We start from the raw sequence: 27653 nt of genomic DNA, 5'->3' as shown, positions 1-27653 counted from the left end.
ACTAACTTAGCGAAAGTAAGGATAAATAAAATAAACTTTTTTTACCAATAAGGAATTCCCTCTGAGAAGAAGAAGACCTGACTTGGGGTGAAATTTGATATTACACCAGGTTTAGTTGGGAACAAATGGGTCACAGAGATTCCATATGTGGTCAGGTTGTTGGGATGGCAGTAAAATCCATTCTGTGCTGCACTGTACTGGTCATTAACACAGTACAACATCATATTAACTTTGTGTTTTTAGCATATTGATCACAACATTGAGGACATGACAGGTGAGAAACTGCAGCTTACAGAAATTCTTTTTCTTTGAATAAAAATGCATGATGGAGGCAAAGAAAAAGTATGCAACTGATGACTCATTTGCTAGGAATGGCAATATAAATTAAAATGCAAAAAAGAAGGAAGTTGGTTCAGATTGTTATAAGGAAACTTTCAAGCTTTATCCAAGAGGTGTTTAGTCAAAACATCATTGTTAATCTGCTATTGCATAACACAAGAATAATTTTACACAACCCTTTGTCCATAGGTAGTCTGTCATGTAGTGCATGGATTACCATGATTATGCTCAAAAATGGTCAAATAATATGATGGTTACATGGTACTGTAGTGCAGGACTGGCACTTTTAAAGCTGTGCAATAAATGTTATATACTCCTTAAGTGTTGCCATGGTCTGGTATCATGGAAGGGACATTTCTTTGCTCTCAACTGTCCCTGAATACCTTTCCTCATACTTCTGCAGAAGTATACAGATGTCAGTCTGGAAGTAACTCTTTTGAATCAGAGTAGTATTTAAAAACTGTCCCTGACTTTTTCCATACTTGCAAAGTGCTTTATTGGCTTTCAAAGCCAGTAAAACACTTTGGCATTTTTTTTGCAATAGGTAGGACATGGAGTATATAAGACTCCATGCACTACAAAGAGTTATGATCATGTTTCACTGATTATAACCCATTATTATGTGTTCTCGACATGGATGCCAGGATTCACCTCTTGAGCAGTCTCGAACACATGATAACATGATTATGATTGGAGACATGATCATAGCCCTCTATGTTTCACATGCACAGGAAATGCGGTTGCATTTGGTCATAGCTTTTTCTTCAGCCCACAGTAACCATATCAGATGAATTTGTGCTGATGTTGTTATCATTTTAAATTTGCACACTTTGCTAGCATTTGTGGTTTCCTATACAGGGCATCCTCTAATCAACTTCAAAGTAAAGCATTTTGACTTAAAGCCACATTTCTTAACACCGGATCATCAAAGACATTTGTAATGACATTTTATTTATTTGATAATGTTGTTTAGTTAGCGGAATGTGAGAGCTGTCACTCATTTTATGTGGGCAAGACCAATAGGGTCTTTAGAGATAGAATAAGAGAACATCTTTACAGCATCAGAATTCAAGCTGAATACAATGCACTATCAAAGCATACCATACAGGCAGGGGTAGCACATAGATTTAATTTTAGAGTATTTGAGGTAGTTACACCTCACATTCAGGAAGGTGATATTAGGAAACATACAGAATATAAGGAGAACAACTGGATTATCACCCTCAGGGCTGATAGGGGCAAATGACTTAATGAGAGGGCTTCCATAAAACCATTGCTCAAAAAGCGAAGGGTGAAGAAATTAGATGTATAACAATACCTTCGTACTTGTTTTTATATATATATATATATATATATATATATATATATATATATATGTACATATATATATATATATATATATATATATATATATATACATATATATATATATATATATATATATATAGATAGATAGATATATTTATATTTACAACTATCATGTTTTTATACTTGCATAGTTGTTAAGTTTTATGTATATATTACTTTCTGCTTGTATATATATCTGAAATCGTTAAAATGCCTGCTATGCCTTTTAAAATTTTAGGTGACTTGATGAAGGGTTGAATGTGATTGGATTATAGGGATTTGATTTTTTTTTATATATATATATAAATGTGGTACTTTTAATTTTTTGTTAAACGGTCTGATGAAGCTTGTTAGCGAAAGCGCTTACCCAGTTTGATGTGTTTTTATCAATAAATTTATGAGAACAGTAGAGAACGAACTGCCTGGTTGCCTCGTTGCTATACTCTTTTGTGGATTATTGCTTGCTGTTTTTACTAGCAATGGGACTTTTATCCTGTGGAGCACTGCTTTTCTTTTTGGTTTATACTTTTTATTTACTGTTTAGGTGTCTTACTCATGATTTTTTTCAGACTGTCTGTGTGCCAGAAATACTTGGCTTCATCTGGAAAATTTCACTGCCAAGACGTGAGGAGTCAGTAAACTCTTAAAACCATAACAGACACAAGAAACTATACATAAGCTGAACATACATTTTTAAATGTAATATTTTCAAGTCATTACAATCAGATTAAAAAATATATATTTTAGGAGTCAAGCAGTTTTATAACTAATGATATAAGCCAGCTAACTTCCTTACAGAAAACTACAAGACTAACAAAGATGGAAAAAACACATTTATTGGGAAACATGATTGCTAGATGCATCATAGTAAGACTATGACACGGTTTCCACTGGCTGTAATATAAAGCTTAATTTATACCAGTGGCAAACAACATGGTCTGACACCAGCTTGATCTGAGCAATCATGTCAATCTTGGCAGATTTCTGACATTCTAAGAATAGAATCTGTCTTGAATGTGTTCAAAATGCAATGGCTCCCTGAACCTTACATATTTCAAAGGCTGCACAAATTCAACTAAATCAAATCCTGTTCAGAGATAAGAAGCCTACTGAATTAGAAAGTTGTGGCTTCTTCTTGACTACATGGGCTGTTGTAGCCTTATGAATACAACTAAAGCTTCCTATCAATGTTGTAATTAAGACAAAAACATGTCACATCATTTCTAGACATAAAGAAAAAAAATCATACACAATGACCACCTGTAAACCCCTTACAATGCCTACATGATACATATGCAATTTCAGTTTTAGAAGGACTTGTAAGACAGCAATCTCAAAGTGAAATTATACTACTCATGATTGTAGACCTGCTGTACATTTATATGTCTATTCACTTATATCTTATATATTTTGAAGCAGAGACTATAAGTTGCCATGAGTACTGTTATTTAGGGTCTATGTTAGAACACCGAAAGAATTTGGTTGTCCGTTTCTGTTGCTTCAGTATTTTCAGTGCTCTGGTGGAAAGTTATGGGTCGGGTTCAGGTAAGTGTGCGATTGAGTGCGGGTTAGATACGTGTGTGATTGTGTGGACATGAGGGTTAGGGCGGGTTAGGTGAGTTAGGGTTAGGGCATGGGTTAGGTATGTGTGCGATTGTGTGGACATGAGGGTTAGGGTGGGTTAGGTGAGTTAGGGTTAGGGCGCAGGTGAGGTGAGTGTGCAGTAGTGACGGACCTTAGGGTTAGGGTTAAGGTAAGTAGATAGTTAGTGGTGTGTGTATAGTTTAGTGTAGGGTTAGATGTAAGAGTTTAGGTGTATGTGTGTGGACTGCTGTTTGTTTGGTGTGCTTGTGTTGTATGTATGTGTTTTGGAACAGCAAATTTCTTCCCTAGGAAAAAAATTGCTGTTCTGAACGTTCAATGTTTGGGTTCGATATTAGAACACTCGACATTTTGAATGTTCAGTGTTCTAATATAGACCCGTTATTTAGTATAGATTCAGACATTATAAGTATCAAAGCCTGATGATTTTACAGTCTCCTTAGCAGTGTATTGCTGCAAAATGTCTGCTATAAAGATTTTAAATAAATAAGCAAGGTTTAAGCATTTACTCGAACTAGAAAATAAACTGAAGCTCATCAATAATATATTTATTTAAACTGACAAATGTTTCTGAGTCTCCTCTTAAGTTCTAAATGGCTATGGAGTTGTGTCTTCTTTAGTTGCAGTTTCCTGTCCTGCCATTAGCTAGAGTACCTTTTCTGTTTAAGCATATTTTGGAAGATTGTATATAACTACATTTTAAATCTATTAGTATAAAAACATGACAAGCTCATCTATCCATTACTGCAATGCGATTTTCACCTCTGACCCTAGTGACCTAGTTGTACTGGCAGATCTGCCCATCAGAGGGATAGCTGGGGGAAAAAGACAGAGCATTTTATGAAAAAACATCTTTCCTTTGTGGATGGGTGGAGGTTGGCTAAAGGATTGCATCCAGTGCCAGAGTGAACTCCAGTGGAGGTCACAGCTTCAACAAACAATCCACTTTCCATGCAGCTAAGGAAGGGTGCATCAGCACTTCTGTTGCCTTCATTTGGAGAGGTGCATGTTGTTCATATTGAAGCAATGCTATAGTCAAACCTCCATTACTGAAACATGTAGGTACCCCTATTTATTGTTGGCCTCTTCAGTACCATCAGATGAGGCCACTGCTGCCACTGATTGTTCCACTACCAAACTGCTGTATTATTCTACAATTAACTTTTTGCTGGTTTGCCTGGTTTTGGCAGTTTTGGTGGGGTGCGTGAAAGTACCTGTTACTAGGAATATGACTTGTCAGAGGTCAGGAAATCAATAGGTTAGACACAGCATCATAAATAAGATGCTTCACAATCAGAAGAGATTTTTTTACCTTTAGCAACAATGATATATAGACACACAGTGATGCTGGCTGGGCATGTGCATATGTGTGCACACACACGCACACACTAATGTAATGTCATCTGTGTCTAAGTGTCAGCCCCTTTGTTCTCTCAGCTTCTGACAGATGATAGTTGGATACCAATCTCCTGGTACCTCCAGCCCATGGAGGGAGTGTTCATTCCATTTCTCCTTAGCTAGTTCTCCACTGACCCAAGTCTTTCACTGAACTTAGGTCACTGGTGATACAATCAGTAGCCATAATTCTACAGTAACAGACCAGTACATACATAGAACTTGTTTAGAAGAATGAAGTAAGCCCTCAAAGCTCCCAGTTACAGCCACCGAGGCACCTAATTAATTCTAAATGAGTAGAGTTACGGCCCCATGTGTAGGTCCAGGGTTTGAATACATGGAAGGGAAAATAAGTATTTGTCTGCCACATCGTCTGCATACAGCAGCTTTGTTGATCCGTCCTCTGCAACCTGTTTGCTAATGTAGTCCATCACCAGTATGAACAGCAGTGGGCTCACAGCTGAACCCTGATGTACACCTACACCCACTGGGAACCTCTCTGTAAGGCCGAACACTGTTTGTACTTGAGTCATTGGGTCCTTGTACATAGCCTGCACTAATTCTACCAATGTTTCTCAGACTTCAAACCACTGTAGTACTGCCCAGATCATCTTTCTTGGGACCTTGTCATATGCTTTCTCCAAGTCTAGGAATGCCCAGTTGGACTCTCTCCTCATCTCTAGCTTCTTCTCAAGTATCTGTCTCAGTGCAAACATCGGGTCAGTTATGCTGCATCCTTATCTGAATCCAAACTGCTCATCTCCCATCTTACATTCTACTGCTCTGCGCCTCCGTTTGTCAATCACCCTCTCCAGAACTTTCATGCAATGTGATAGGAGTTTGATGTCTCTGTACTGCCCACAGTTGTGGATGTCCTCTTTGTTCTTGTACACTGGCAACAGTATTCTTATTCTCCAGTCATCTGGGATACGCCTTTCTCTCCACATTGCTATTAGTACCCTCAGGAGCCATTTCTTCCCTATCTCACCCAGCATCTTTATCATATCTGCTGTAACCTCATCTGAGCCTGTTGCTTTCCCTGACTTCATCTTCCTTAGTGCTGTTCTTACTTCTTCTAGGGTGGGTTCCTCTTCTTCTCTCATTGTAGTCTGTTTCTAGGGCAGTACAGCTTCTCTGGGGTTTTCTTCATTCAGACGCTGCTGGAAATACTCCTTCCATCTGCCTTTGATGTCCTCTGGGCTGGTGAGCAGGTTCTTCCTGGCATCCCTTATGAAGGGTGTCTGACTATCTTCTTTATCTTTCTGTCTTTGCCTTGCAACCTGATATAGTTTCTTTGTGACCCTTACTGAGTCACTTTCCAGAAGCTGGTACAGTGCCTGCGATGCCCTGTTCTTTGCTTCTTTTTTAGCTTCTTTGTTAGCCAACCAGCAGTCCTTCCTAGCCTGGTCAGTATTTTCTGTCTCCCACTTCTTCCTGCACTCCTTTTTTCTTTTGATGACTTCCTGTACTTCTGGATTCCACCACCAGCTTTCCTTATGTACCTTATTTCCATACCTGGCTCGGCCACATATCTTTTCTGTAGTCCTAACACATGCTGTTTTTAGGTGCTGCCATTCTTCTTCAACTCCCCCTGTTTCCTTCTCTTCTTGGGGTGATAGAGCCCTGAGTAATTCCTAGAACTGTTGTACTTTCTCTCCAGTCAACTTCCAGGTCTTCAGCCTGGTCTCTGTTGACCTTAGAGCCTTCTCTGACCACTGCTTGCAACTGATTGTGGCAATTAGTGGTTTATGCTGTGGGCCGACTGTTTCACTGGGGATGACCTTGCAATCATGGATTCTGCCCCAGTGCCTTTTCCTTACTAGGAGGAAGTCTACCTGAGTTGCATGTTGACTACTCTTGTATGTGATCTTGTGACTGTCTCTCTTTCTGAACCATGTGTTGGCTACTGTCAAGCCATTTGCCAGACAGATGTCTAGAATGGCTTCTTCTTTATTCCTGTTGCCCCACCCATGTGGACTCAGGCAGTCCTCATATCCTGTTCTGTCTGTCCCAATATGTGCATTCAGGTCATCCATTATCAGCACCAATTCATGTTGTCCTGCTTTATCTAGTAGGTCCTGCAACTGCTGTCTGAATGCACTCTTTTCCTCACTATCACAATTCTGCTGTGGGGCATAGGCTGAGATTATGAATACTGCCCTATTATTACAATGGAGTCTGACTTCCTTGAGTCTGTCATTAATTTTGATGATATCCCTTACTGCCTTCTGAAGATTTTCTCTCACCACAATTCCTACACCATTTCTAGCCTGCCCTCCATGTGAGTAGTAGACTTTGGATCCCAAGCCAAGTGGCTTTACTGCACTGCCCTTCCATCTCGTCTCCTGGATACAAAGGATCTCCAGCCTCCTCCGTATCATCATGTCATCCACTTCCAAGCTGCATCCTGTCAGTGAACCTACATTAAGTGTAGCAATTCTAAGTTCATGTTTGGCAGGTTGGTTGGTTTTACATTTAGCTTTCACTCAACAGAGCTGTCCCAGGTAAACCAGGCTGGGCAACTAGACACCAGCCAGCCAGTAGCTTATTGAACCAGGGCTGCTGGCCTTTATGGTGGTCACACACTGGCCAATAGGGGCACATATACCCCTCCCACCATTAGCACGGGTCCGTAGCGTGGGTCAGAGTAGGCTGGGTCCTCAACCCACTTATCACCGGTAACTACTCATGCCCATTTTTGACGACATTAGTCAACATGACCGAATCACCTAGAGGCATATTTTACACCATCGAGTGGCTAGCCCTGCCACGGCACACAGTCTGTGATCCGTGTTCTCCTATCTTGAAGATACTGTGCACTACAATAGATGCCCAAAGCAGTTGGTCTGTACAACCCCCTATAGGGCACCACATAGAGTCTGTGCTGCTGCCCACAGCTCCATTCTTTGGTGAGTTTGAGATGGAAACACTCAGCATGTTTTTCAGCCATGGGAGAATCCCCACGGAGACACAGGGAGAACATGCAAACTTCAAACAGGCATTGTTTGGAGGTCAGGATCGAACCTTGTACCTTGTTCATGGGAGGTGAAGACCTTAACCACTAAGCCATCTGGTTTACACCCTAAGTTGATTGCTAAGTTTAATGAGGGAGTTTTTAACTTGCTGGGCATTGCACTTCCTAATTTTTGCCATTATTTTCCTATATAGCCTTTTAATACTGGGAGTCCACCAAGGTGGCTTGTTTTTTGAGTTTGCCCTGTGCTTTATCTGGGTAGGTACATTGCATCATTGCAACTATTAACCTGATTATTCAGAGTTTCCGTTAACAAGTCCATACAGGCAGTGGTGTTCTCAGGGTTTGAGAGGCTGGGAGTTTTGCCAAAGTATCACTTAATAATAGGAAGTGTGACTTAGAATAATTCCTAAAATTACCAGGGTTTCCTAAGGTCCTGGATTTTATTTTCATTTCAAAGGAGGCAGCTTTATGATCTGACCAGACCAGTGAGGGCATTACCCTACAGGGGTGCAGCATTCTCCCATGTTTGTGAGGACCATGTCAAGGAAGTTTGTGCTCCTACTGGGTGTACAGACTATCTGATCCTGGGTGCTTGTTGTTAACAAAATGCAGGAATCTCTAGGCATGCATGTTCATAACTGTGTATTTAAAACAGTACTTTTTACTCATGTTAACATGGTGTGCAGGCCCGAAACCACAGAATACTCTGTTGATGTCATCAGTCAATTCTGTGTGTGCCTTCCTCAGAGAAGATGAGTGCCTCAAGACCATGACTGGTGTAAGATACTGCAGTAGGCCCTCTAGTGTTGCAGGTTAAGCTCCTAATAAAAATGGAGAATAAAAAGAATCATTTACAACTAACTCGACACTCACCTTGACAAATACCACTTACTTTCTCAGAAACGGAATGTTTTTTGGGTTAGTAGAAATACCATGACTGCTTTCTGAATATTGGTGCAAGCTCTGAATCTACCCAATTGTTCAAAAATTTCCTGATCAGCTGAAGTTTCACAGTCAAAATTGGGCCTGCTTTATCAGTCTTTGATCTTTCAGGGCTTCCTCTGGAATCAAGTCTTACACCAATACTATTCTTCATTTTTATAAACAAACTGCCTTTTGGCCTACCTCATCTACAGCTCCTTCTTTACCCTGATGAGATGGTTATTTTCAAATCCAACCCTCCTCATGACATAATTCAAAATCAACTTCAAGCTAAACTTCTGCAACTAAATAATTGGCTTTGTTCTAAAAAAAACTTCTCAACCGTAAAAAAAAAAAAGTCCATGCTGCTTGGCACAAAGAAAAGACTCACTAAAGCCACTATCTCTGTCCATATCAAAGACCTATACAACAACAATATAATGGAATCCACCACATCATTATGATACTTTGGCATTTCGCTCCTGTGTTTTGGGAACTCAAATTAGACAAAGTAATTTAAGAGCCTTGAAAAGCTGAAGTATTTAAAGACATAGTTGCACATTACTGGAAACCTTAGGTGGTTTAGGTGAAATGTTATGCAAGTAGCTAGGCTATCATCAGAGAATACAGTCATTCCCCATTCATAGGTTCATAGGTTCATAGGTTGGTACTAGGCTATCAGCCCTATGGCCTATACAAGCCTAGCCATAACAATTCCCTGGCTATTTCTTCCCACACTATTTAATTCCCTGGACCCCTGTCCTGATCCCCGGGGTGAATTTCCTTTCTCCCATCCAGTCGTCAAAGTTCCTTTTGAAGCGGGACAAAGAGGCTCTCTGCTTGACATGTATGGGCAATCTATTCCAGAGTCTGGGGAGTCTCTGGGTCAGGAACCTATCCCTCCAGCATGTTTTGTTTATTGTGATTACAAGGTTTAGATCCTTGGAGCGTGTGGCTCTAAGGGATTGGGATTTCTTTAAGTGTAGCATGTCTAACAGCTCTGGGTTTGACATGGCCTTGTATGTTAAGCAGAAATCGCCTCTGAGTAGACGATATGCGACAGAGTATAGCTGGAGTTTTTTAAGGCGGTCAGCGTAGGGCATCTGCTTTAGGCCTGTGATTCTTTTAGTGAGGTACTTCTGCGGCCTTTCCAGTTGTTGCAGATGTCTTGAGAGGTACATACCAAACGGGGCATTGTATTCTATAATGGGTCTAATGAGGGATGAGTACAGTGGGACAATGACCTCCTTTTTTCTGGATGAAAAGCCTTTAGTGATGAGGTGTGCCACATAGAAGGATTTCCTGACTGTTGTGGCGATGTGGTTATCGAAGGTGAGACAACTGTCCACCTGTGTCCCTAAGTCTCTTATCACACTTTCGGTGTTTAGTGTACTACAGATAAACACAGATATACCCAGAGAACACTACCAAGTGAGATATTTATTTGATAACTGCACTGGATCAGAAGTTTGAAAGAACAGGTAATCATTAACATGCAAAAACTCCAGTACAAGAAAATTATGAATATACAAATCAGAACAGAAGAAAGACACATATGGCCTACAAGGAACTGAGTTTACTCCCTTAAAAAAACAAGAAAGATCCTTCCAAGAAATGCAGGGCACACATGCTTTAGGGGTAAAGTTGTGTGATGCCTAGAACAAACACAATGTTCTGAATATAGCAGTCTTTTGTAGGATCTCAGAAAAACAAAGCTGCTAGTGGGTCTGAGTACAATATGTAACACTATCAGTTTATACAAAACAGGAAATCAGGGTGCATAGAATAGGCAGGTGGATAGGTCATTCAAGGTGGCATCTCCCAGGGAACTTAAAAGAGCCAAACATGCAGGCAGCATACATATATGTGAATTATCTCAACAGACCACACAATAAATGTTTAAATATTTCAAATATAGAAACACTACTAAAATTTATATAAGTACTAGGCTAGCTGTCTTTGTGGACCACTTTAAGTCTAGCTAACTTCCCTTAGTGAGAATCAAACCCTGCACTCCTTGCCTGTGAGGTAAACACCTTAACTATTATGGCAGCACCCAACACTACAGAAAAAACATATACATTTTTTCTAATTCTCATACACTATAATTCTATGCATTCCAAAGTGAAACAAGTTACATGGTTATAGACTGGAAACAAACACAAGGAGTGCTGAGATCTTATATATATTTCATCATGCAGTCTACGTTCTTGTCTTGCATTAAGCAAGTACTCTCCAAGTGTTTAGAAATGTTACAATTAATAGTAGTATGAATACCTAAGTCAATGTAACCTCCCTGGCCGTAGCTGAATCCTGAAGACATAATGCTGAAAGGTAAATAAATTATTGTAGAATATTGCCAGTTCTAGTGCAGAATGGATGTGGAAACTCACTTTATTCTCGTTTCAGTCAATATCAAACAATTCTTAAATGTGGAAAACTGGTAAGCACATTAGCACAGTCCTTCTATTTGCATTCAGGATACTGGGCAAACATGACTGAAGGTCTGTGATGTAGTGGTCAATTCTAACCCAGTTCACTAGCTACAATTAGACAGCCCAGGCTGACTAAAATACTTTTTTTTCAAGCTTTCAATCATTTCAAGTAAATTTACAGCTTTGCTTGGTTACTGCTTTAACAAGACCCATGAAATATGGGAATAAACAAAAATCAAGCAGGGTATAGATACAAATGCAAAGCGGGCTGCCCTCTTTCAAGTCAATCATATGTGCTGTTATGGATTCCCAGTTGACAGGACTAAAAAGGTTGTTGTGTAGGGGTCTAATAAGTATAGTACACAACAAACTCTTATGGTCCTCTTTTGTGGTTACTGTAATGCTCCAAAATTTTGCTGTAGAATGCGTTAAGAATATTTGAACTGAGGGTAAAGAAACAAGCATATTCTGGTCACTGTTATTTAAGCAGCATTAAATACGGCTATCACATGTACTCATAAGTTCTTAGGTTTATAAGCAATTGCAAGGGTAATGACCCCAAGGGGCCTTTTTAAGCCTAGCTATGCTTCCCAAATGTATCTGACAAATTTTGATACACTAGGATTATTTTAAGGGGTATATGTGAGCTTGGGTATGGGTGGTCAAAAATTAACCTCCACCTCTGTCCCTACTTGTGGGGTAGCTGGTCTAAATGTGTGGAAGACATTCCAGTCTTTTACTGCTGGGGTGCTTTTCACAGCTTTAAACCAAGTCAGTAACTGCACAGATGTCAACACTCTCCAGGGTGAGGAGCACTTCCAGGGAGTGGAGCTTCATGTTGAGACAACTAGCATTGAGCAGTAACACCTTTAGTTTATCCTGAGTCGAATTTACTTTGTCAGAAGGTTTATCAGGTCAGTATTGGCTAAAAAAGGTACTACAGAGGTGGATAATGTTTTCACCAATATCCAAAAGTTTAGTGGGGACAGGTGAGACCATCCCTGGCTAAGATGTGTAGTCTATTGATCATGTCCTCCCAAGCCAACAAATATTTGACCCCCTTAGAATGGCACTAATTGTTAAAGTTAATCATCTTCTGTTCATATTGTGGCATCATCCCTGGAGAAGGTAGAATGCTGCTCAATGCTAGGCTCATACCATCCTGGGACACATAGTCGGTGACCTTCATCACATCTCTTTATACAGTCCAGGAAGGTACATCGCAGGTCATTTACACCCACTTGGGCTATTATTGAGTCATACTGGCACTTGTGGTTCAACATCATGAGTGAGTGCATAATCTGGTGGATCCTGGCACTGATAGGCAACGGACAATAGCCCTCTCCTAACACAGCCTGGTGACTGGGACATCTGTGTGCCCCACAATGGAGTCTCCTATAACCAAAACATCGGGTTGTGTAGTCATTTGCCTTATGGGCTTAGAAGCTGAAACACCACGAGATGTGGCTGTATGTGTTTTGGTGGTTGTTATTTGGTAGAGTGTTTTTGAGGTTTCTGAGGATACTTATTGTAAGTACAATGTCTGAGAGACCTCTGGGGTTTGGGAAGTTGATATTTATGAGCCTCAGCATATGAGGGACTATGTGTCTGGCTCATACTATCTGCGGTGAGTGTAGTGTGTGTTTGCTTTTTTTAAGAACATTTTTATTAATTTAACATATTTACAATATACACACAGAAAGGAAGAAATTCAACATCACATATTGTTATACAGTGATAAGAATACACTGAATCATCAAGGTAATCTTACACAATTAACACATTGAGTCTTGGTATTTCAATAGCAATATTTCAAGGTTATCTCAACCACTGAAACTCTTAGTATGATTTATAGATCTTATTCTGATCATTTCTTTTTCAGTTTTACATAGTACTAATGTCAAATTTAAAAACAAAATATTTGAATGTAGGAACTGAGTTTGATTTCTATTATTTTTTTTTTGCAATAACAGTGATAATCACTAGTGTGTTGAATACAACCTGGCACCAATGAAAGGCTTGTAAGATGAAACAATAGAAGGAAGATATATAATGACAGATAAATGAAATATAATGTTCACAGAGTACATATGTATGCTATATGTCAACAGGATCACTTTTACTGCTGCCATATCCAACAACAAGCTCATATGATGCTTTACATGAGCCATACCTTACAGAGTTACTGGTAGTACTTACTCAAGAAAAAGCAGTCAGGAAGGATCTGGTATTTTGAAATGAGGGTAGTAAAATACCCTAAGAAAAAAAAGCTGATAGCTATCCAAGCACAATTAGCACAAGTTCACAATAAGCAAAGATGCAAAGTCAAGCTATACAAACTTAAGGATGCTGGGTTTGTGTGTTCATTGTCAGATTAGCAGAGGTTGCCTTAGAAAAGCTCTAATAATCTCACAAAAAGAGTAAGAACGCTGGAGAAAAATAAAAACTGCAGTCACAAAGGCGACAATCCAGAGTGAGACAACAATCAAAACAGAATTAAGGGAATGTATTTTATTTATTTATTTGTATTTATAAATTTGGTAAGACTGTAGATCCATGAACCCTTTTCAACCATGACATGAGCACAGCCATGTAATTAAGTAGTTACAGACTTACAAAAAAAAAAACAGTAAATGCATAATCATTAAAGATTATAATACGAGTAGACAGAAACTGACAACATTTTTAGGGACAGTGAAGCAAAATATAAGTAGTGGTTAGACTTTGTACGTCATAAATACATATTTAAGAGAGAAATAATTATTTTTCTAATTTAGTGACGTCATTAGATAATGTCTAATCTTCTGTAAAGGAAATGTCTACTACTTTCTCACCACAGTTTAGAGTCACAGAACATGTGTGAGTATCTTATAAGTGTTTTAGAACATTTCTTCCTGAAAGCAGAGCATGGAAGGATTTTGTTGGCATTTGCACAACAGTGATCAGTTTCTTTGCTACAGCATTATAACAGTGTAAGGATAATCATGGAGGTAAGGAGTAGTTTTGGGGGTAAGTTCTTTTGGTTATGTTATATGTAGTGGTGCAAAGTTAGCAAGGGAAGGGTGTGTTGCTCAGCAATGGGAGAATGTGAGCTGGATTTCCTGGTTGAGTCTGAGAAGGGGAGTAGAGTTGCTGGATAGAAGGTGGAGTGATGACAGAGAAAGAGTGGATGTGCTTTACAATGCAGAAGGGAAGTTAAACTTAAACTTTGTAAGCAGAGAAAGGAGAGAAGGCAGGAGAAAGTTGCAAGACAGACTATATAATAGCTGAAGTATTATTGGGCATGATAATTGCAGCAAGAAAGCTTTGACAGAGTAAAGAAGTAAAGAGTAGAGCTGAATGGTAGTGAGGATGAGCACGCAGCCTGAGGTGGAAAGGGAGCAGTCCATATAAAGGAAATTATGTAGGAGTCATGGGAATGGGGTGGGTGGGTATTTGTAAGGTATTAAATGTTAAAAAGAGAAACAGATTATATTCAGGCATGTAAGAAAATAAATATTTGGAATTACAGAAAAAAGCAGACCAAGGTAAATCACTTAAAACAAAAGAAAGCACAGAATGTGGTCATAACAGCATATGAACAAGCAGCACTAAGGACAGCAGTCTGAAAAAAGGAAATGAAAGGATTGCAAATGTAAACAAAATAAATAAGGCATACTGAAATGTCATAAAGAGAATGGAATGTGAGCAGAAAATGACAGCAAAGAATAGATACTGAAAAAATAATTGTACTTGAAAGCCACAAAATATATGGATGTGAAGTAACTAAATGAGTACTCATCACAAAACGTCAATGCCAACTTCTTTAAATAAATAAAATGTCCAAGAAGAACTGTTAAAATGGAATGTGAGCAAAAAACATGGGCCCAGTATATTCTATTTTGGAACTATACCAAAACTGTAATAGAATGATGGATAAAACTAGCAAACCAAATCACTAAAATCCATAAACCCAAGTAGAAACATTCTAGTAATTGGTGATTCCATTGTTAGGCAAACTAATCCCATGATTATATGGCTTGTTAAGGAGAGGGTAACAATTACTTTTCTCTCTGGCACAGGATCTGTGACATTATGAGAACTCTTGAGTTCTTCGCATGAGGCAAATATGAATCTAAAGTAGTTGTAGCTCATGTCAGTGAGACTGAATTTTGGTGTTCACCCCTGAGGGGCATGCACAGACACATAATGGATCTCTTCATGTGTTAAATACAGGTAAGACTCTGTTTCTGAGAGGAGTCCTACTTTCACCCAGAATGATGCCCAAATACAGATATAAAATAACTGGTGAAGCAGTTGCTGTCCAGCATGTCTGCCTGTGATGAAATGGTAGACAGGCCAACTAGCTTTGCAAGAAATGCCCTGCATCTCTTATTACATGGCTTCCACTTACTGCCCCCACAGTGCCTTTTTAAGCACAGTCCATGTACTGGACATCCCAACATAGGAATAAAAATTACAACAAATTTTAACATCTACAGAACATTCCAAAATAGCTAATAAAATTACAATAAAGTCTAAGTCAGACTATATCAAGGTTGCTCTTCTCAATTCCAGAATTCTCAAAAACAACTGTTTGATTTGGAGGCTCTCTCCTCCTACAACTTCAAACACACCCATGTCTACATTGTATGTGAAACTTGGTTTCATTGTAAAGATAGCACTCCCTCATTACTTGGGTGTACCACTTATCATGTAGTCAGGCCTGAATGAAACCATGGAGGCATTTCCATATTTGTTAGAAACTATATCACTTTATGAGTAAGTTATAGCCTCTCAATTTAATTTCTCCAAGTATTTTGTGTTTCTAATACCATGATAGGAATGGATCCCATTCCTAAATCGGGGTACTATTAATTAAAGTTCATGAAATTACTATTATTTCAGTCCTTGATGCTAGCCAAAAGTTCTCTTTGCAGCACCCACAATATGCACAGAACTGACTCCTTCTGTGATTCATATGGAGTTGCATGTATTGGTAACATAGCTAAATAAGACTGTAAATTATTTTTTTTTAGAAATGTTGCTCCTAGTACTACTGGAACTGTCTGGGTATCTTTTTCCACATTGCTCTCATTTCTGCCTGCAAATCCTGATATTTTATGACATTGGGTCTCTTTGTAAACAGGACACTATAATCTTTAGATGGAGCAATTTCAGTGACTGTCGTTTTTCATGGACTACTATATCTGGTTTTCTCGTATATATTTCTTTTTACTTTTAACACCTTTATTGAATTATCACTTGCGACATAAGAAAATTTTCAGTTATATAAAATAATCAAACTGTATTAACAACTTCACGTTTACAAACATTATACTTCACATATATTGTTATATTTCATATAACCTAAACAACATTGCATAAATTATTCAGTTCCTGCCATTTCTTGAAGTGTTGGTCATAGATGATCCCATATGATGTACACTTCATCATTCCCTATAATACTTTGTGGTTTATGTTGTCAGTGCTTTTCAGCTACTTTTATATTGTAGTATTAGCACAATTATCATTACAACAGTCTTACCACATTATTGTGCCTTTCAAGTAACAGGCCCTGTGCCATGTGTACATCGCACTCAGCAACAAGATGTGTAACTGTTTCCAGTTCTTTTTTATAGAATCTACATTTGTCTGTTTCTCCCACATATTCAATGGACTTTGCAAACCAACATGCCTGTAGTCCACTATCCTGGGCTGCCATTTTTAACCTTTCATCTTTTGGTTTCAACTCACCTCAACTTAACCATTCCTGTGTCAAATCTTGCGCAACATGAGGTTGTTCTAGGAGATCTCTGTACTTGCCACAATATTTATGCCCTTTATACACTTATTTATTTTTCATCCTATCCTTCTTATATTCTTTATTTTGTTTTCTGCACATTCAGTTGCTATCTGATCTGTATCTACTTCTGGTTTGATTTCCATTCCCACTTAACATTGGAATCCTTTTGCTAAACTAAGCAGAAGTAATCTGAGACTTTTTCTCCTCATGTTTTAAAACTTTCACTATATTTGGATCTGATGAGGTCAGCAGAACATTGATGCAGTCCCACAATTGCAGATCTATACTTGTAATCAGTTATGAAGAGTCCCTTACCTCTTTCAGGCCAAGGAATCTAAAACTTTGGTATGCACTGATTTTTATATATCATTTAATAGGAGTGAAGCATTTTTCTTGTTTTCCTGTCCAATTGACCCAATACTTTTTGTGGACAGTCAAACACCCCAAAACTGTAAATTAGAACAGGAAAAACAAATTGGTTTATAGCTTGGGCTTTATTCCTAGGTGTCAAGGCTGTTTTCATTATTAATTTTAGCTAACTGAAGTATTCCTTACTAAGTTTTATTGATATTTGTTTGTCTAATTGCTGATCCTTTATCAGTCTCTTGATATTCATATACTCCCTCCTGGTCAACTTCCTTTATTCCTGTCCCAGATTGATATTTTCTTGGTATGGCAAGTTTCCTGTTTTAAACATTGCGTTTGCATATTTATCATGACCAAATGACATTCTCATATTATCCAAGAAAGTTTTAACTACTTGCAGGTGTGTTTTCAACTTCTCATCTGAAGAACTATGCAGTTTTAAGTCATCCACAAAAAAGCAGATGAGAATTCTTTGAACAAGTTTTTTTTTCTAGGAGCTAAATTGTAATCATGGCCTAATCTGTTAAGTAAACAGCTAAATGGGTTAGGGGCAATGCAAAACAGCAGCTGTGACAAAGAATCACCACAGAATATCACCCTTTGATTTTTTTTTTTATCCCTGGGATAATAATTTGCCCTTTGTCATGGCTTAACTGCAAAGTGGTTACTGTAATATAATTGATCAATGTAGGGTGCATCTTATACATCTTTATCCATGAATGTGGGATGTTGTCATAGGTTCATTGTGATATGCTTTTTTTGCAATCTGTCTCCACCATATGTATGATCTTCTCCTTTACAAAATTCTGTATTATGGCTTTAAGTTCCATATTACTTTCTTTTGTTACCCTTTTGTTCTATTGCCATGATTGGGTTTTTATTTTATCATAGGTTCATAGGTAGGTACTAGGCTATCTGCCCGAGGGCATTTATAAGCCTAGCCAGAGTGTGTCGGCATTGTACTCTATGATGGGTCTGATGAGTGACGAGTAGAGGGGCACTATAACTTCTTTATTTCTAATTGCGAACCCCTTAGTAATTAGATGGGCCACATAGAAGGATTTCCTAACTACTTTGGCAATATGATTGTCAAAGGAGAGATTACTATCTACCTGGGTCCCCAGATCTCTTATTACCTCTTCTGTATTAAGGGGACTGCCGCCTATGTGGTAATTCGTGGGTGTTTTGTTTTTCCCAAATGGGATGACTATGCATTTTTTGGCATTTAGCTTGAGGCTATGACTTTGACACCAGGTGTCTGTCTCAGTAAGGCCTTTTTGGAGGATGCCCGTGTCAGCCGGAGAGTCAATTATGTCTCCCAGTTTGCAGTCATCGGCGAACTTGGTTAGCCATAGTCCTCCTGTGTTTGCCTGTACTTCTGAGAAATATATGCCGAACAGTGGGGGGCCCAGAACTGAGCCTTGCAGGACACCACTTGTGACTGGTTTAGAGTCAGACCTGGAGCCCGCTATTCTTACCGTGTGAGTTCTGTCTGTAAGCCAGTTGGCAACCCATCTTGTGACGTAGGGGGTTTATGTTCAGGCTGGTGAGTATTTCTATAATACCCGAGTGAGGAATGGTGCCAAACTCCTTGGCGAGATCAAGGTAGGCTGTCACCTTTCCCTTGTCTATGGCCTTGGTAACTGTCTCAAAGAAGTCAACCAGGTTCAGTAGGCATGATCTGCCCTTAACAAAGCCAAACTGGGTCGGGTCAAGTGTTTGGAGGTTCCCAATGCCTTTGTTAATGAGTTCCATAACGATGTGCTCCATAGCCTTGCGACCAGGCTAGTCAGGCTTATGGGGCAATAGTTACCAGGGTCAGTTGTGGCTCCTCCTTTGTGGAGCGGAATAACCATTGCTGTGCGCCATTCTATGGGCATGTAGCCGATGGAGAGGCTGAGGTTGAACAGCGTGTTTAGGTGGGGGGGGTTAGTTTGTTCTGTCGTTTGTGCAAGACTCAGCCTGGAACACCATCTGGCCCCATTGATGCTGTGTTTTTGGCTTTTGAAAGGGCTGTTTTCACCTGTGCTTCTGTGATTTCCGGGACACTACACTTTTCCGGTATTGTTGTGGGCCCTTTTGAAGGTGAGAGGGAGGTGAAGTTTGCACTGAATTTATCTGCCAGTATGTTGGCAATATCAGTAGGTTCAGTATATTTTGTGCTATTTTGCACTATCTCAGAGCATATCTGCGAGTTGCCACTTAGATTCTTGACATAGCTAAAGAAGGCTTTGTGGTTATCTTTAGAATCCTTGGCTATTTTTCTTTCAAAGTTAGCCTTGGATGATTTTATGAGGGACCTTAGTTTCTTACTGATACTGATCAGGGATGTCTTTCCTTCTTGGGATTTGCTTTTTTTCTGAACTAGCTTCCTCCTTTTGTTGTATAACCTTTGTATGGCAGGGGTCCACCAGACTGGTTTCCTTCTCTTAGGGGAGTGAGTCTTGGTTTTGCTAGGGATGGCATGATCCATGCATCCTTGTAGGTGCCCATAGAGTGCAATTGTAAAGGATTCTGCACCTTGGGCAATGTTATCCTTTAGCGCGGGGGCTATGAAACTTACCATCTCTGCCTTAAGTAAGGTGAAGTTTGCTTTAGAAACGTTTTTTCACTGTGGTCTAATTGGTTGGGGGTGGTGGTGGGGTGCGGACATCCAGGGTGATTAGTTTATGGTCTGATCTAACCAGTGACGGGTTGACCTCCAGTATGGAGCACCTGTTGCCCATGTTGGTGATCACCAAGTCCAATATGTTGTGGCCTCTGGTAGGGGAGTTTACCAGCTGATCCAGGGCATTTGAGTTGATAAATTCCAGGAAGCGCTGAGCCTGGGAGTTTGTACTCAAGTAGTTTTCCCAGTTAATGGTAGGGTAATTGAAATCTCCCAAGATCAGGGTGTTTGGTAGGACCTTCATGTTTTCCAGTGTCTCCAGAAAGGCGGAGTGGTGGTCCTGGGTCATGGAGGGTGATCTGTAGTAGGCCACAATTTGCATTGCAGATTTGCCCGATGTTAGTTGCACATGGATGATCTCAGAGGTATCATGCTGCACCACTAACCTGGAGGTGTGGGTATCCTTGATGAATATGGATACACCCCCTCCTTTTGTGTTTCGGTCTGTGTTCTGTGGCCGAAATTTGTGGTATGAGTTGTAGCCCAGTAGTGCTGGAGTGCTCTCTGGAGCCTTGAGCCAGGTTTCAGTTACTGCACAGATGTCGACGTTCTCCATACTTGGGAGTGCTTCGAGCACATGCATTTTGAAATTTAAATTCCTGGCGTTGAGTAGCATAACCCTCAGTTTTTTACTTGTGCTGTTTACGGAGGTGGTTTTGAATTTTGAGCCTTGCCTAAAAAAGGCACTATGGGGGCAGCAAGAGCCTTGGCCAGTATTCGAAAGCCAAGGGGTGACAGGTGCAAGCTGTCTCTTGTGAAGCAACGTGGCTTGTAGAGCATGTCATCCCAGGCTGACAGACCCTGGATCCCCTTTGAATGACACCAGAAGCTTAGCCAATTGTTGAAATTGATAATTTGTTCTTTATACTGAGGTATCATTCATTGGAAGGAAGTTAATGGTTTATAGTTTTTAGGGCGGCTTACAGGTTTACTCTTAAGAAAGAGTATAATTTTTCCTGTTGTTAACCAGATTGGTGTCTGTTCAGGATGCGCATATAAGTGATTCTTACTCAAGGCTAAATCTTTGTTAGGTACTGTATCTGTGCCTGGGATTTTGTAATTAGGAGCTTTTATTAATTTTGTTTTATTTTTTTCTGTCCATTACTTCACCCCATTTCATATCCTCTATATTTGAACTCCTTACTGTTTTAATTCTTCTATCCATTCAGCATCTTTCTTATGTTCCACAGGATCTTCTTAAATATTTCTCCAAAATGTGTCTATTTCGTTTTTTTGGTGGTGTTTCTATTTTTTTTTTTTTCCCAGTTCCTGTAAAACCTTTTCTGGGTCATCAATGAATTTGCTTATTTTGTATTTTTCCTTTATAGTTATCTGTACATCTTCTAAAATGTTCTACCCATGCTATCTTTAGTTTATTATTTGCAATATGTATGACAGATCCTGGTATGTTTTGATACTGTGCATTGCTTTTACCATGACTAAGTATTTTATCTGTTTCCGCTTCTATATTCTTCTAACAGTGATACTTCTTGAAAAATTACTTTATAATTTTCTCAATTTGATGCTTCATTAGTGGCATTTTATTTCTTCCCTTCCTTTCCCTTATTGCTCTATGCTTTTGTGGTATCCGTTTATCTATTACTAATTTAGCTGCATACTAATATATCCCATTTACTTCTGTTATATCACATGCATTTCTCTTAATTGTCCTGATTAATGTGTTCATCTATTTTATCAAACTGCTAACATTCTGAGTCTTATTTACTTTCCGTAATCTCTTTCATCAGCCTTAACAAATGTATCCATCTCTAGTAAATCAAGCAGCTTTTAGCTTAGATCATTTTCTTGTAGACCAAGAGCACAATATTTGCTCTTCATTTCCTGTGGGCATTCTACAGAAAGTTCCAGAAAATCTTCCTGTGACATATCCTCTTCAGATTTACCTTGCATCATCTGTTGCTCCTTTATATGGGAACTCATTGGCCCATAGCTCCACAACATTGTATGCATCAGATTTGCCACCATTTCCTATTCCTTATCTTACTGTGCAACTTCAACTAAACTTTTGTACTGATTTCCTACAGAAGGCTTCAGAGCATTATCATGCAGCAAGTAATCAGATGTCTCCTGCTCCACTCATTTCTTCTTATTTGGGGGGGGGGGGGCTCATTGCTCCATCATGCTTTCAATTTACCTGTGTTGGATTTTCTACACTAAATCCTTTACTTTGTAGGTAATCCATTACTTCAGTTTCTATTTCTTTAACGTTTCCATTACTAATCCTCTTTTCTACTCATCTCCTTTGATTTCTTACTTTTTTTCTATATTCAATTTTCCATATCTGGGTGGCCTTACTTGTATTTTTCTTCAAATATCTTTGATGCATATTTTATATTTATTAGTTTTGCTTTCTCCTTTGCATAAGTATTGCATTATAACTGATCCCTTTTTCTTTCCTGTGTCCATATTTCTTCTTCAGAAGCCTCCTGCTGCATTTGCTGCTCCTTAATATGGGGACTCAATGTTCCATCATGCTGCAATATTGCCTCTGTTGGATTTTCTACACTAAATCTTTCACTTTGAGATGATCCATGACTTCTGTTTTTTGTTTGTTTAACTTCTACCTTATTAATCCTCATTTCTATACCCTCATTTGTTTTTTTTTATTTTTGTATGTGCATGTTGTTACGTTTTCAATATCTGTGTCCCTTTGCCTGTACTTCTATTCAAATGTCTTTGGAGTTGCATTTTGTACTGATTAGTTTGGCTTTCTCCTTTGCATAAATATTGCACCATATCAGATCTCCTTTTCTTTTCAATGTCCATGTTTTTTATATACCTTTCAAACATCTCTGGGCTTTGTTCTTTATATTTTCACACTTCCTCTGTCTCTGATTTTCCAGGTGGCCCAAAATGTTTTGCCTATGTAATGTGTTTCATGGCTCTGTTGCATTAATGAACACAAATTATTACTTGAATCTTTTGACAGTTTATTTCCTCTATATCCTCAATAGTCCACTCTGTCATGTTTATGGTTCTTTTTTGGATTGTCAGTTTTTGTGGACTACTACTTCTTTTTACAATGGGGGAATTCAAAAAGATTCAAAGGAAACTGTATTGTCATTTAGGAAAAACAAGTGCTACCTAAATGAAATGTCAGCTCTTTTACAGGAAAAAACAAACACAAAAAGACAAGACATGATAGGTATTAAAAGAATAAACAATAACTATAGTACAAAAGTAGATGTCTAGGTAGCTGAAACACATGCTTGTACACAAGTTATATACACTGGGCACCACTGATTACTGGATGATTGACACATGAAAAGAAAATTACACTACACAGAGATGAGCTTGGGAGATATAACACATAAGGAAGTGATTGGAATTGCACTTGAATGAGAATATATTAATTTTAGTATGCAATAAATAAATAGAATTACTATATGAAAAAAGGAAAAGAATGAGTGTAACAATCTATTATAGTTTTGATACATCCACATTTTTGTCTGCATTAATGAGTCTTATTGCAGTTGGATAAAACCAGTTCATGAATCTGGAGGCCCTGCAGCGGATACTCTGTAACCTTCTACCAGATGCAAGGTTAGTGAACCAACCATACGCTGGATGAGAAGTGTCACTCAGTATTTTGCGGGACCTCTTTTTTACATCTCATTTCAAAGAGCTCCTGTAAGGTAGGAAGACTAGTGGCCACAATCTTTTCTGCTGTTCTTATTATTCTTTGCAGCGTCTTCCTTTCGGACATTGTGCTGTTGCTGAACCATACAGTGCAGTTGCTGGTGATAATGCTCTCAATGGCTCCTCTGTAGAAGGTATTTAGAGCAATCGTAGAGAGCTTTGCTTTTCTAAGCCTTCTTAGGAAGTGTAGTTGCTGTTGCATGGCTGTTGTTATTCTCCTTAAGGATCTTCATCTAAAATCCCACTCTCTCCTTATTTCTTGAATTCCCCCCACTTCATGATCATCCCTTTCTACTTTGAATCATAGCATTCTACTTACGTTTTGTGTAAATATATATATATATATATATATATATATATATATATATATATATATATATACATGTGTGTGTGTGTGTGTGTGTGTGTGCGCGCGCGTCTGTATATATATATATATATATATATATATATATATATATATATATATATATATGAGCCTTACCTGTGTAGCTTTAAAATATCCCTACTGATGTGATCCCCAGGGTGAATTTCCTATCTCCCATCCAATTGTCAAGGTGCTCTGCCTGACATGTATGGGCAGCCTATTCCAGAGTATGGGGAGTCTCTGGGTCAGGAATCTATCCCTCCAGCATGTTCTATTCATTGTGATGACAAGGTTAAGATTCCTGGAGTGTGTGGCTCAGCGGGATTGGGATTTCTTTAAGTGTAGCATGTCCAACAACTTTGGGTTTGACATGGCCTTGTATGTTAGGCAGAGATTGCCTCTGAGTAGGTGGTATGTGACACACTATAGCTGGAGTTTCTTTAGACAGTCAGCATAAGGCATCTGCTTCAGGCCTGTGATTCTTTTTGTGAGGTATTTCTGCAACCTTTCTAGTTGTTGCAGATGTCTTGTGAGGAGGGTCTATATTAGAAGCATGAAAATGCTTCTAAGCGAATACGGAAACAGTGACACATATTCATCGAATCGCATTTAAGCAGTCCGATGAATATGTCACAGGGCAAGAAGATGGTTGGCCAACTTCACGGAGTTTCCCTTTCTTTCACTATAGTGCGATCTCGGAGTTGGTATGTTTAGTTAGAGGTGTGTGTGGGCGGAGCCCCCCACATATGAACCTGTTCATGATGTTAAATTATTTTTTAAGCGAACGGTTCCCTAGGGAAAAATTTGCTTACGTGGCCGTTTTGCTATTTTTAGTTTTCGTGCATTATGTGTCAACTTTTATGTAGTCGTGCATATGCACTTTCATTCTTATAATATAGACCCCTTGTGAGGGATGTACCAAATGGGGCATTGTATTCTATAATGAGTCTAATGAGGGATGAGTACAGAGGGACAATGACTTCCTTTTTTCTGGACCTTAGTGATGAGGTGTGCCATGTAGAAGGATTTTCTAGCTGTTGTGCAAAAGAGGACAACTATACATTTTTTGGCATTTAGCTTGAGCCCATGGCTCTGGCATCAGGCATCTGTTTAGGTAAGGCCCTTCTGTAGTATATCCACATCATTTAGGGATTCAATAATGGCTCCCAGCTTGCAGTCATCTGTGAACTTTGTAAGCCAGAGTCCCTTAGTATTGGCCTGTACTTCAGAGAAGTAGATGCCAAACAAGAGTGGTCCCAGGACAGAACCCTGCTGTACACCACTTGTCACTTGTCTGCAGCTGGATTTGGAGATGGTTACTTTTACAGTGTGTGTTATGTCAGTAAGCCAGTTTGCAACCCATCGAGTGACATAGGGATTAATGCCCAGCTTAGTAAGTTTATCTATGATTCCAGAGTGGGGGATAGTGTCGAAAGCCTTGGCAAGGTCAAAGTAGGCTATGTGAACCCCCTTACCCTCGTCCCCGGCTCTGGAGACTGATTCAAAGAACTCAATCAGGTTCAGGAGGCAAGATCAGCCCTTCACAAACCCAAACTAGGTGGGGTCCATTGTTTGAAGGTTGCCAATGTCTTTGTTTATAAGTTCCATGATAATATGTTCCATGGCCTTGCAGATCAGGCTCGTCAGATGGATGGGAAAGTGGATCCCCCCTTGTGGAGTGGGATGACTGTAGCTGTGCGCCACTCTGTGGGCACGAAGCCTGAGGTGAGGCTATAATTAAACATGACACATAGGTAAGGTGCCAGTTAATTTTGTAATTCATGCAGTACACAGCCCGGGATGTCGTCTGGTCCCATGGATGCTGTATTCTTGGCTTTGGAGAGTGCGTTTTTTTTACCTAAGTGGTCGTGATTACCAGAATTTGGCATTCTTTCAGTATTGAGTTGGGCCCTTTAGGGGGTGAGAGGGGGGGCTGAAGTTGGCACTGAATTTTTCTGCCAGGATATTGGCAATATCCTTGGGATCAGTATATCTAGTGCCATTCTGCTGTAGCTCAGAGCAGATCTGAGTATTGCCATTTAGATTCTTGACATAACTATAGAATGCCCTGTGGTTGTCTTTGGAAATTTTGTTTTCGTACCTAGCTTTGGAAGATTTTATGAGGGATCTCAACTTTCTTCTGAGGCTGGTGAGGGAGTTTTTTGAGTCCTGGGTTCTTCCTCTTTTCTGCAACAGTTTCTTCCTTCTGTTGTACAGCTTGTGTATGTCAGGGGGACCACCAGATTGGCTTCCTTTTTTTAGAGGGCAGCGTATTGGTTCTATTTGGGATGGCTCAGTCCATGCATGAGTGAATGTGCTCGCACAGCACCTTAGTGTAGGATTCAGCAGTTGAACTTCCAGTTCCCATCTGTATGGGTGTCATGAAGTTTGTTACTTCTGACTTGAGAAGCATGAAGTTGGCTTTGGAGGTTTTTTACTGAGGTTTCCTTAAGGGGGAGGGTGTGGATGTCAAGGGTGATTAGCTGATGGTCTGATCTGACCAACGAAGGGGTGACCACTGGTGTGGCACATCCATCTCCCATGTTGGTAATGACCAGGTCTAGAATATTGGTACCCCTAGTGGGACTATGAATTAGTTGCTCTAGGGCTTTGGAATTTATGAATTCCAAGAACCGTTGAGCAAAGGTGCTGGTACAGGAGTAGTTTTCCCAGTTAATGGCAGGGTAGTTGAAATCACCCAGTATTAGAATGTTTGGTTGTATCTTAATATTGTCCGGTATGTTTAGAGAGGTGTAGTAAGAATCTTGGGGCATGGTGGATCTGTAGAAAGCTACAATTTGTATTGCAGTCTTACCTAGTGTTAGTTGCATCTGGAGAATTTCAGATGCATTGTGTTGGGCAACTAGACTGGAGGTGTGAATATCCTTGGTGAATACGGACACTCCTCCACCTTTAGTGTTTCGGTCCAGGTTTGGTGGCTGTGTGGCATGAGCTGTAGCCTGGTATTGCAGGGGTGCTCTCATGAGCTTTGAACCAGGTCTCAGTTACTGCACAGATATCGATGTTCTCCATTTTTAGGAGAGCCTCAAGAGGTTAGGATTGTATTATGTATTTTTCCTTCATTCTTGTTCAGTTTCAGTACGCCTGAATTTGGCTTTATCCCTTCTTAAAATTAGTGTTTTTTTTTAGAAAAGGTAGTCTTAATACTGATAATCGTGTGTTACTTTTCTTAAGAAAGTGCACGGCAATTATTACAATTATGATGTGTTCCTAATTTACGGACTTATTATTTGTGGGCTGCCTCACAACTTCTATGACTTTGACCCATAGATGATCTTTATTCCTTATAAAACCATCATTGTACTATGCAATTTACTAAATACAAACACTGAGCCTGTACAGAAATTTACTGTGACTAACTAGGCTGCATTAAGCAATAAAGATCAAAACGAGTTAAGGATGGTCAGACATAAAAGAACATAAAATAAAAAATACAGACCAACTAACATGATCAAATGTAAAAGGCAACAATTTTACTACAAACAGTAACTGCTTTGAAACCAGTTACCTTTTGTAATAAAAAATGTTGGTTTCTGCTTTGAAAGCAGTTCCCATTTGTAAAATTGTTGCTTTCTACATTTGGTTGCGCTGGATGTTCTTTCATCTTTTTAACTTTATACGCTGTATTACATAAACGCTTTCTATTTTCTTTATTTATTTTACATTTGTTGACCCGGCTAGTCCAGCTGGATATATGTCCATTTTCAGTGGAGGCCCGGGGTGAAAAGCTCCAATTGTATTGCAAGTAATTCACAGAAACAGGCAATACAAGG

Source organism: Protopterus annectens, chromosome 6.part0 (genome assembly GCF_019279795.1).
Source record: "Protopterus annectens isolate FY-2018-M chromosome 6.part0, PAN1.0, whole genome shotgun sequence".
In the NCBI taxonomy this organism is placed as follows: domain Eukaryota; kingdom Metazoa; phylum Chordata; order Ceratodontiformes; family Protopteridae; genus Protopterus; species Protopterus annectens.
The sequence above is the reverse complement of the archived record's forward strand: the minus strand, read 5'-3'. Positions refer to the sequence as shown.